The sequence below is a fragment of the Diceros bicornis genome, chromosome 13 (genome assembly GCF_020826845.1).
Source record: "Diceros bicornis minor isolate mBicDic1 chromosome 13, mDicBic1.mat.cur, whole genome shotgun sequence".
Classification (NCBI taxonomy): Eukaryota; Metazoa; Chordata; class Mammalia; order Perissodactyla; family Rhinocerotidae; genus Diceros; species Diceros bicornis.
Genome location: NC_080752.1, coordinates 46,810,389 through 46,822,863, shown reverse-complemented (window position 1 = coordinate 46,822,863; position 12,475 = coordinate 46,810,389).

The window sequence follows — 12,475 nt, the reverse complement described above, 5'->3', positions numbered from 1 at the left end:
CGGTCTTCCTCAGCAAAAAAAAAACAGGAGGATTGGCATGGATGTTAGCTCAGGGCTGATCTTCCTGACAAAATAAATAAATAAATAAATAAAAATAAAATAGTGATAAATAATAAGAGCAAATGGTAAATGCCAGAGAGTTCTATAAACAAAAATGTGCTCTGAGGGAGAGGGCTGGGCTGAGGAGGAATACTACTACTACCAATGGCCATAATAATAATAAAGGCTAACATTCATTCAGTGCTTACTGAGTGCCAGGCGCTGTGCTAAGAGCTTTCTGAGCAATATCTCCTTTAATCCCAATAACAACCCTTTGAAGAAAGTACCCCATTTTACAGAAGAAGAAACTGAGGCTCAGAGAGGTAAAGTGACTTGCGGGAGAGTGCACAGCTGGCGAGTCACAGAGTTGGCACTTGAGCCCAGGTCTATGTGACCTCAGAGCCCATAACTTTAACTATTACATAGTCCTGGGTCTGGAAAGAAGGGCAGGAGGTGTTGGGCCAGGAAACATGGGCATGTGGTATACCTGAGGAGCAAGGAGCCAGCAGGAACAGACTTTGTTCTTTCCTCTACACAGAGGGCTTTGTCTGCTTCTCCATACACTTGGCAGAAAGTGGCTGTCCCCAGCTTTGGGTCCAGTGCCTAAACCAGACTCTCTAGTGCTGATTACAAACTGGCAGCCCCATAGGCCAAATATGATGCATAAGATATGCTTAGCCTGTGGCATTTGAAAGAATGAATTAGTGCCCAATATTCAAAAATAAAGAAATTTCACATAAAAATCTGGAAAATCAGAATATCTGACAAGTCTGGGCCTATATTCCCATGGCAACTGTCTGCTAGAGCAGAGGAGCAGCTGCCACCTTAGACGAGGTGTGACTTTCCATTGGCCACAATTGCCCCTTCCTTGTTGTCTCTCATTGGGCTGTCTCACTCATTTTCACTGCTGATGTGACCCTTGAGGGCATTTGGACTAGAATCACTATGTCCCAGTTTCAGAGTCCCAGGAGATAGACTTCAGCCCAGCTTGGGTCAAATGTGCACCTCTGGTTCAAAACACTATGATGATAGCAGGGCAGGCTTTGGTGAGGTCAACATGGGGTCTAGGGCACCTCTTCAGCAAGGTCTGTGGGCAGCAGTGAGTTCTCAGGAAAGGGACTGTAGTTGGGAAGACTCTCCAAGACAAGTCTAGTACAAAGGGGGAAAAAATTAAGGCCAAGAGCCCACTTATAAACCATGTAATAATCTAGGCGTTAGGTCTGAACTGAAGCAGGAACAGTGGGGATGGAGTGGAAAGGGGGAGATTTATAAGATGTAAAGAGCATGGAGATTTGTGGGCAGGGCAGGGATGGGGCAAGGGTGATGTTTGAACCTCTGGCTTGGGTAACAGGGTAGAGGGTGGTATCAAGATTGAGAACACAGGAAGAGGAGCAGGTTTGGGGGAAAATAGAGAGTTCAGCTTTGGGCATGTTGAGCTTCCTGTGTCTGGGGTCATGCAAGTAGAGCTGCTTGGCAGTCAGGTGGCATTTGGGGAAAGATCTGGGCTGGAGACATGGTCTAGGAGGTCACCAACAAAGAAGTGGAATTTAAAGACCCGGGCACAGATTAAACCTGGGAGGGGGATGAAGAACAGGAAAGGAAGAGGGCTAAGGGCAGAGCCACGAGGAGCAACATTTACGGAATGGAGAGTGGCCCACTACCCATACCAAAAAGTGCTGGTCACAGGGGGAGGAGGAGAATCAGGGGGCTTCTCACAGAAGCCCAGGAAGGAGTTTAAAGAAGAGAGTGGTTACCAGTGCCAAGTGTGAAGAGAGGGCAAGAAGGAAAGGCCTGGAGACAGTGTTTTGGATTTGGCAATTTAAGAGATCATCCATGAGTGTGATGGGAGTGGAGTGGTTGCGCAGAAGTCAAGTTGCAGGGGCTGAGAAATGAGTGGGCAGGGAGGATGGGAGGCAGGGTGTCGACTTTCCCTAGCACTGGAGTGTGGAGGGAAGGAGAGAATTTGCTCAAGGGCAAAGAGTTTGTGTCAAACAAGATTCCATGGGAAGGCCTGGCTGCGGGCTAGAGGCCCAGGTGTAGCTAATGTCTTGTTCTGGGTATGGGAGGGCCTGGGCAGGACTCAGGTGCCAGGTGCTGTCTTGTCTGTGGAACCTGAATGAAAGCCCATCCTAGGGGCCGGCAGAGGGAACTGCCCTAAGAGGAGGCCTCGGCTTTGTGGCTGGGTTTTCCCCACTCTGCATCTAGTTTCCTTGATCCACCGATTATCTTGGGCCGGTTTTGCTGAATGACTCAGGAGCTTGAGCAAGCTTTGCTGTACTGGGTTTCACAGCTCTGGGGGAGGGGAGGTCTGAGTCTTTCCTGATAGCTGGGAAACAGTCATTAGGTATTGAAAGAAGGACGATTAGGCCCTAGCTTCAGGAAAAAAGGCTCTTTAAGCACTAGAGAATTCTAGTGCTTGGATCTGGGAGCAAACAGCTGATGCTGGGATGCTTTTCCTTTCTGCCTCCCCCTAAGTCTTAATAAAAACAACAATATCTAGCAATTAGTGAGTGCTTTTACCGCTGCCAGGCACTGTTCTCTGGGCCTACAGGCTTTATCTCTGAAGTCGACTACTCTGATTATCCCTTTTGACATGAGGAAGTTGAGAGTTAGATAGGTGAAGTAACTTGCCTGGGGCATCCAGCCAGTAACTGGAAGAGCTGAGAACTGACTGGCAAGAGCCCGTGCTCTTTGCCACTATGCCACACTGCCTTCTTAGGATGCCTCTAGGTGACCCAGCAAGGCTGTGGGATTCGTGAGGGGCCTCCCAGATGAAGATCCTAGGCAAAGGACTGGAAAACAAGCTTCTCTCCAGCTAGGATTTCTACTGGGAAGGAAGGGACAGGATCCTCTGAGCTTGTTCTGAGGCTCCTTGTCACCTGAGACCCACTTCCATGGCTCCCTCCCCAGAGCTTCAAAGCTCTGGGGATAAAGGGCCTATTCATGGGGCCTCCCAGAGCGGGGTCTGGAAGCTGGCCCTGGCATCAGCCAGTGGTTAGTCCCTCCCTCCTCGAGCCTGCCTCCCTGCCCCTCCCTCTGGACTGACACCTGGTATCTCTTTCCTGTGTCCCTGAGCCCAGGGCGCATGAGGCCCAGGCAGGCACAGTATCACTTTCTCCCTAAACTGTCCCTGAAGCAAGGACAATTTTGTGTGCTGCCTGCCCCTGCCGTCAGTGCACACTTCCAAGGGTTCCTGTGGAATCCAGGCTCCCGTAAACACTGGACGAGGAGGAAGCCAGCCAAGCAGTGAGCCTGCGATTGCATCAGGGCTGACGCGCTCCCTGCCTTTTCCCCCACCTCAGTCTCAGAGGAGCCCTGTGGGGCCAGGCCCAGGCCCTCTCTCCTTCATTCAGCCCAGGAGAGAGGCTAAGGCCACGGTGAAAAAGGGGATGCTAGGGTGGGATGCAGACCTCCTTGGCCTGAGAGAGAAATAGCCAGCCCATTTGAAAGCTAGAGAAGGCACAAAGGTGGGGTAGGCAGAGGAAAGTGTCCAAAAAGGCTGGGAAAGTAATGTTTACAGAGTGCCAACTGGGTGCCATGTAACAATACTAACAATAATCTCTGAGTTAGGACACACCAGGCACTGGATCAGGAGCTCTACTTCTGTCATCACAAGTAACTGCCGTTTTATTGTACGCTGGTGCTGTGTGGTTTACATGTATTATCTAATTCTAGCAACACTCTTATGAATTAGTATGATTATATTACCCTTTTACAGGTGAGGAAACTGAGGCTCAGAGGGGTTAAAGTTCAGAATTATCCAAGATCACCCAGTTGGGCATTGGAGAGTGAGAGTTTGGATCTGGTCTGTCTACTCTTTGCTTCATCATTATGTATTAATTAATGTAATTTTTCTCAGCAAGAGTAAGGTAGTTATTATGCGCTTTGATTTATAGATGGGGAAACTGAGGCTCAGGAAAGTGAATTGACTTGCCTGAGGTCATAGTGCAAATCTCAACTCTTGTCAGCCTTAATTTGATGCCCTCATGCTGAACTCTTGTGGGCCCAAGAGGAAGGAACCCTTGCTCGAGTGTTCCTAAGGGTCCTTCTCAATGCAGTGTGGATTTCATATCGTTTCTCTCCTCCCCACAAGGTAACCTCTCTGGGCAGTGAAAGAACTGGCACCTGCCTCTGTGAAGTCATTTGTCATATTAGCTTGTGGTCGTCTGCTGACCCAGCTTTCCCTCTGGACTGCCAGCTCTCTGAGGGTCAACTCTGGCTGTTCAGTCATCTCTCTGTATCTGCTAGTGCCTGGCCTGGAGGAGGACTTGTTTGAATGAATAAGTGGATTCACTGAGGAGCTGGGATTTGAACCTAGGTCATTTGGGCTCTGCCATTTCTACTCCCTCACCCTGTTGCAGGCCACTCTCACCCAGTGAGGCCCAGTTACACAAGCTGAAAGCAAATAGCCAAGGCAGCAGGCAAGCTGACTTGGAATCCTTCCCCTCTCCTCCCCTTTCCTTTTCCAGAAGCCAAGGAGAAACATGAAAACTCAAATGTGCCCTGAACCAGTCTCACCCCCCAAGTCAAGGAATGCAAAAGGTGAGGAGTTGCCATGGTAACAGCAGTGCCAGGTGTGTTGGTGAATACTTAGTTCCTGCGGCATCGGCAGGGAAGACCTGCCCAGAGCCTGTCTGAGGGTTTGCATTTTCTAGTACCAGGCAGCTGCCTTTCATTTGTTCCTCTTAATAGGACGTTACAGCAGACTTTTGCTTTTCATTACTTCCATTTTCTTATAAGTGAAAGGGGAGGGAAAAAACTATTTTCTTCCCCCTCCCACCTATTCAGAGAAATGCCGGAAAAACACCAGCATTCCTATCAGAGGCTCTGCCGCCACTGGTCATGAAACCCCATCATCACTTAAATCGCTCTATTTTAAAGATTTGTGAAAACTGCACGAAATTGATTTTTCCCATATTACTTCTATCTGTTATTTCTGTGGTTTTTCTTCTTCAGAGCTGCATTTCCCAGGAGCAGGACAGCAAGTCTATATGGAAACTTGAGGTATTCTTCTGTGGTTTGGGAACCAAAAAATAAAAGTGTTTGACAGGGTACCAAATGATTTTTCTTTCTTTTACTTACTCTTGTACTTATGTGTTTATTTTTACCTTGGGTCTGTTGAAAAGGATTTGGTTCACAGATTCCAAACTTAATTTAGCTTCAGGACTTAATCACTGCTGAGCAGAGAATCTTAAAACTACAGAGATGGAAGCAACCTTAGGAATCACCTGGCTCAGAGGTCTCCAGACTTTTAGATGTCATCAATAGTCAAAAGTTTAAAAAATGTGGAGGGGGACCCAGAAATGGTTGTCAGCTTTTAGTTTGACCAAACAAGAAAATTAAAGAAAACAGCTAGCATGTACTACAACCACCGCATCATAAAAGAAAGGACATTTTAATACCAAAAAAAGTAGAAGGGTATACTCTCAAAATGAAAGACTGTCCCTTAAATTGAATAAATTTAGTCACCTCTTTATCCTTGTTTTTCTTCTTTCTCCATGCACTAGCACCACCTAGTAGTGAGGGTAGACATTTGAGAACCACGGATTTGGTTTACTGTTCCCACCAATATTTCTTGGAGATGATGTCTTGGCTTGGATACTTCTGGTGGCTGGGGCCCTCACTACTTTCTCTCTTTGGATAATTCAAGCTGTTACCTCTTTTTCATCACCCCTCTCTTGCCTGTTCTTCTTCAGGCTGGTTTTGTCCCTCCCACCTGCTCCTTTATCTCCCCTGCAGTTACCACTTATCTCATGGTGTTATAATTGCCAATTAATACATCCTCAATAACTAGGCAGTCAACTTTTCCTTTTTTTTAACTCCCCAAAGCCCCAGTACATAGTTGTATATTCTAGTTGTAAGTCCTTCTAGTTCTTCTATGTGAGCTGCCACCACAGCATGGCAACTGACAGATGAGTGGTGTGGTTCTGCGCCTGGGAACCGAACATGGGCCACCGAAGTGGTGAGAGCGCCAAACTTTAACCACTAGGCCATCAGAGCTGGCTCAGGCTGTTAACTTCTTTTTTTTTTTTTTTTTTAAGATTTTATTTATTTATTTTTTCCCCCCAAAGCCCCAGTAGATAGTTGTGTGTCATAGCTGCACATCCTTCTAGTTGCTGTATGTGGGATGCGGCCTCAGCATGGCCAGAGAAGCGGCGCGTCGGTGCGAGCCCGGGATCCAAACCCGGGTCGCCAGCAGTGGAGCGCACTCACTCAACCACTAAGCCACGGGGCCGGCCCCATCAGGCTGTTAACTTCTTGAGGGCAGCATCTACATCTGTTCACTGTTGGGTCCTCAGGCCCATCATGTGGCAGAAGCTCATCAATAATTGTTGACTGAAGGAATGAACTTCTACACACCAGACTAATGATACTGTGAAATAACAGTAATAATAATCATGACAATAACTAACATTTATTTAATGTGTACTATATCCTAAGCACTTTATGTGATTTTAGTCAGGAACAAGCCTTTATGTCAAGGCGTTTGGAATAAGATGAAAATTATAATTTATGAAGCGTGTTGTTTTAAGAGCAACAGTGTCTCTGGGAATTTATCCTACAGAATTCCCCTAAAAGGGCTCTAAGATGTATGTGCAAAAATGTCCATTGCAGTACTGCCTGTAATAGCAAAAAATTGGAAACAATCCAAACATCTATCACTAGGGAACCTGTTAAATAAATTATAGTTCAGCCATACTATGTAGGCAGCCTTTAAAAGAATAAGGTAGATCTAAATGTACTGACATGGGAAACTGCCCAAGACATAGTGTTAAGAGAAACAATCCCATTTCTGTTAAACACACGCACACACACACACACGTGCAAGCATATATGAATACACAGAAAAAATATGAATGTACAGAGAAAAATCTGGAGGAACCATATAATACAAATTGTTAATAGTGGTTCTTTTTCTGGGTATGATTGTGGGGGACTTTTACTTTATTAAGCATTTATCTCTGTAATTAAAGAAGTTTTTTACAGGAAGCGTGTCTTATTTTTTTAGCAGCTTTATTCAAGTAAAATTTACCATAAAAATGCACGGATCATTTTTAAGGCTGGGGGAAAGATTTTTTAAAACACAACTAGAAGGAAAGGCTTCTGACATCGAGGCTAATCTAATCTTTTGTTCTTTTGCCTGCCGTTCTGTTCCTTTCCCCACATTGGGTCCCCCCACCTCTTCTCAAGCTCTCAATGTCTCTGAGTGGCCTGGGAAACTCTTTTTTTTTCCTGCGCCTATAAATGGAGAGGTTGCACTAGATGACTTCTGAAGTTCTTTCAGACATTAATTCCGGTGAGCTCAAAGTCCTTTTGCTTTCTCTCCTGCTGAAACTCATTTTTAGGGAGGATCTGATAATCTTGTTCTCATTACATGAAAATGGCTGATGAGACCCAGTTTATTTTTCTTTCTTGTGATGGTTGCATTTTAACAAAAGATGAACTATCATTTTGGCTTTAAAACAAGAAAGAAAGCTTCAACTGTGCAGTTTATATGCACACAAACTGAGAATGGGATAGGGGATATGTTTTGGGGGGCAGGGCAATCTTTTCAGCATCCTTGAAAAACATAGCAGTAGTCAAGTTAGGATTGTTGGTGTGGAGATAGGTACTTGAGGTTACCACTAGGTAAAATGGGACCTATTGTGGGGAGAAAGTCAAGACTCTGGCCATGGTGCCTGACAGAATTAAGACAACTGTGCACCGCTGGGGAAGGAATCCTCTTGATTTTACAGTGTGACCTTGATTGCCCCGTTTAACCTGGTGCTTTGATGTCTCAGTCTGTAGAAACATTACCACGATCAGAGAGCATATATTAAACATTTATACACATGCAGAGATTCTAAGTCACTCTGAAAGAGGTTGCCATAATGAAAAGAGCCTACACTGTTAAACCAACAGCCGGAATGTAGGTAGATTGTAACCACATTCTCATTAGGAGAGGCAGATGGCATCATGGTTGAGGGAGCGGGGCCTGGGTTCAAATACCCCGTGGGTTCAAATCCTGACTCTATAATATACTAGCTGGGTGACGTTGGTCAAGTGGCTTTGCTGTTATTCATCTGTTTCCCCACATGTAAAATCGGGATAATAATAATTTCCTTCTCCTAGGATTGTTGTGAAAATTAAATTAGTTAATACATATAAGTAAAGTGCTTGGAACAACAGTGCGTGGCAAATAGTAAGTGCACAATAAATGTTAGCTGTGAACATCTTTGTCTCCTAATTCCTTCGTTGTGTAGGGAGATTTGCTGCTTAACTTCCAACAGCTCTTGTTACAGTTATTAACAAAATTCTTTGATATTTTCTAACTGCCAAACGGGGAAACTGAGTCTCGAGGTATCAGAGAATGCTGTGAACTGAACCCAGCAGGTAGGGCAGCGTCAGAGGTCAAGGTGCTGGCCTGGAGTCCGCCGCTGCTTCTCAGCACCGCCTTGAGCAGATCCGCGCCCTCTCGGGGCCTCAGTTGCCCCATCTTTAGTAAGATAAAATAAGGAGGCTGAGCTACGTTGCTACGTTTCTAAACTTTTTCCTCTTCGTCGCTGCGAGTTCCTGAAGTCGTTTTCATTCTGGATTTCTGGCTGAAATCCAGTTACACCTGACAGCGGTGGAGATGGGGATCCTGATAGCTGATTGGCCGCGGGAAGGATCCTGAAGGAGGCCGCGGCCTGCCACGGCAAGCAGGCCTCAGCTGTGACTCAGCCGCAGCTTTCCATCTCCCACCAGCACACGGAGAGGGAACTCTGCGCCCGCCCGCGGACCCACCCCCGGAGCGAGCCTTGACGTCTCCCGGAATTCACAGCTCCTCTCTCTCCCCGCCGGGCTCCCCCCAGCTGCACGCCGGAGGCTCCTCTGTCGCGGGCGGCCGCTGAGAGCAAGCTGCCGGGGTCCCTGCGCGACTCCCCGGGGCTTCCCGCAGAAGCTGATTGGCAAGGGGGGATGGGGGGTCCGGCAGCCGGCGGTGACCAGCGCCCTGGCCCCTCCGCCTTCGCCCCAGTAAGAGAGGGCTGTAAAATTCCGGAAGAGAGATTAGAGGCAGGGGATGGGTGGGGCGGTGAATCAGTACATTCCTTTCTCCCCCTGCCTCCTCCTCCCCGGTTATCACTTTGGGAGGGTTGGGTCCTCTTATGGCCTTCTCCTGACCGGTCCCCTGGCAGGGTCCAGACAAGCTAAGCAGTGCTGGGCGGGAACCTCCCAAGCTCAGCTGAACTTTGTAGAGCCTGGATCGCTTATTTTGCAGCTCATGACCCCGTTAGGTTTCTGGTGGAGAATTTTGGTCGTTGCTTCCAAGTGGGTCCTTTCCATAGAGTAGTTCACAGGCCTGTCTGTGCATTTGTTAGTAGTTCCCATTTATTGAGCAAGCTCTAGCTCCACAGCAGGGTCTGTGCTAGGTCAGTCAGTCCTATTTTCCTGAATCTTTGCAATGTAGGCATACCTTATCTCCTGTTAGAGGCAAGGAATCTGAAAGCTCAGAGAGGTTTGGTAACCGGCTCAAGGTCACACAGTGGCAGAGCCAGGAGTAATCCCAGCTCTATTAGTCCCATAAATTTTCCACCCCACCCTGTGGCTTCCTTTACTTTAGCAACTTGAAAGGCAACACTTATTAGGGGGTAGGGAAGTAACATGTATGGACCACCTCCCACCGTGCTAGATACTTTAAATATATTGTCTTTAATCATTTAATTTTTTCACAACAACCTTCTGAGAGAGATGTGATCACCATGCCCATATTACACAGGAGGAAACTTTAGAAGTCAGGAATTTAAGGGGCGGAGCTGGGATTCCTGTACAGTCATAGTACAAAACCACAGTTAATGTTTATGTAGTGCTCAACAGTTTACAAAGCACTTGCAAGATCTTCATTTCAGAGCTACCCCATTTCACAGATGAGGATAAAGTTTCATTCATGAAGTTAAGCTATCTGTCCAAGGTCACAAACCTAATAGTAAGTAGCAGAGCCTGCAATTTTGAAATAAACTTTATAGAGCCAGTAGTAGCAAAGCTCATTCCATTTATTCATTCTGCAGTGTCAAGTACTATTCTAATAATTATAATAGTAGCTAACACTTATTGAACACTTACTATGTGTCTTGAGTTATGGTGCCAACTGAGTTATATACACTAACTTCTGTAATGCTCAAAACCACCTTATGAGGTAAGTACTGTTACCTTTTCCATTTTAGATGGGGAAATTGAGACAAGATGAAGTAACTTCCCAGAGTTACCAGCGACTAAGTGGCAATGCAAGGATGCCAGATGAAACAGTCTAGAGTCCCAGGGTGGGAACAAGACACCTGGGTTCTGTCCCCACCTCTGTCTGAAACCAAGACCACAAAGGGTCTTGGTTTCTTTGCCACACTACCATTACTTCTTTCTCTAACCTCTGTGTGTGGCAGGCCCACACAGCTCCTGCTCTCAAGGAGCTAACGCTCTATAAAATCAGTCAAGAATACCACCAGCTTTGCCTCACAGCGGCGCTGGGAGGATTAATAAACTAATGGCACTTGGAATGCAAAGGCACTGGATAAACTCAGGGCACTTATTATGTGTGAAACTCACTGCCAAGCGTGGTTCACGCTGTAGTAAGGCGCCTCCAGCCCAGTTCCTGATCTGTTTGAGGCGTGTAGTCTTACTTGGGAAACCATTTGGATGAGGTCACTCATGTCAGGGGTTAGAACATTTCCCTGCTGTCCTGGGGGTGTGGGGAGTTGGTGGTTGTGCCATGTTCTCAGGCCTTTCGCCCTTAGCGGGGGGTGTTTCCAACATCTCAGAGGGGTTTCCAGCTTATTCTGAGGGACACCAGTTATTGACTGGAGTCAGAGACTAACATTACACCTGGGCTGAATCCTGCTTCTGTCACTTCATCTCTCTGAGCCTCCAATCCCTTTTAAAGTGAGGATAATAATACCTTCCTCATAAGGTTATTTTGAAGGATAAACTTGGTCATATATTTAAAAACACCTTGCCTAGGGCTTAGAATAGAATAGATGTTTAATAAATGGTAGCCCTTATCGCAGCCATTATTGTTATCCTTATGTTGTTATTATATTATTTACTGACATTTTAAAGCCAGGCTGAGAGCTAGTTGGAGGGAAGATTCATTCATTTGTTCAACAATCTACCAGATTGCCCCAAGTAGGTAGGTCTAAGTAGGGGAGAATCATGATAACAGGCATTTACAATACAATGTGATAAGTGCTACGATACGGGATTGCATAAGGTGTTTTGAGACTTTAGCAGAAGAATCAATAATCAGGAGACTCAGCAAAAGTTTTGCAGAGGAGGTAGTTCTCTCTTTCAAGTCTGTGCTTCAAGGAAGTGGAAAATGCTGCCTGCTGGAGGCAGAGAGAACGCAGCAGCAGCTGAGCCTGTGCTCCTCACCCAAGGGCCTTGATTCTGATCTGCAGCTTCTCTTGCTTCAAGGCCTCTCAACTCCCACACAGCCCTGCCAGCCAGCCTTGCCCTGGAATACCCCCTCCTGGGCCACCTGCTGGTGGTGAAGATCCTGGCTTCTGTGCTGCGGCTTGATGTGGCTGAGTCATAAGACCATTCTTTTTACTGCTAAGCTCTAATGGAAGCCTTCTGGTCAGGAGCAATGCCCCAGGCCTACCTTGTGGGAAAGGCCTAATGATGACTACTGACCATTGCTTCTCCCCACAGAGCCAAATGAACATGTGTGTGTGGTGGGGGGGGGCGGGGAGAGGGGAACGGGGAGAGGCAGCCCAAGGGGCAGGAGTCCCTTCTAGCTGGGTGCCAGTTCTGGGCAGGTGAGACTTCCTAGGGTAGATAGGGAGGACAGAGCACACCCCCACCCCAAACTCTCATGGGTAACCTTCCCCTCCACTGCCTCTTTCTGGTTGCCATCTGGCAGTGGCCAGACCAGTCTCTCAACTTACCAGTGACCACATTTTTCAAACCAAAACTCAGAACGTGTGGCCTGACAAAGAATTAAAGAATTTCTGGCCACCTTCCAAATGCAAGAGAGAATACTAAAATCTCTAGGATAATCCCTGTCGTTAAAGGGGACATTAGATTGGAAACCTTGAAATTCAGGGTCTCCTCTTTATCAGGCATTTTTCATATATTATATCCTTGATATGTGAAAAGAGCCCCATGAGGTAGGTGACAACTATTTCCATTTAATAGCTGAGAATATTGAGAAAGAGGAAATAACTTGCCCAAGATGCTACGTCCCGGAAGTTTGAATTTTGGTCTGTCAGGGAGGGTTTGAAGGGGTGTGTGTGTGTGTGTGTGTGTGTGTGTGTGTGTGTGTGGCGGGTGGGGACGGGGAGCGCAGAAACATCCTTTGCAATTGCAGACGCGCACGCCATTTATTTGGGGGCTCTAGGAAGGGCAGCCAAGAACCGAGCTGCCCTGGTTCTCACTTCTGACTTGGAAATCCCCGAGCAAAGGCCTCGGTGGCGGCCCAGTCCCA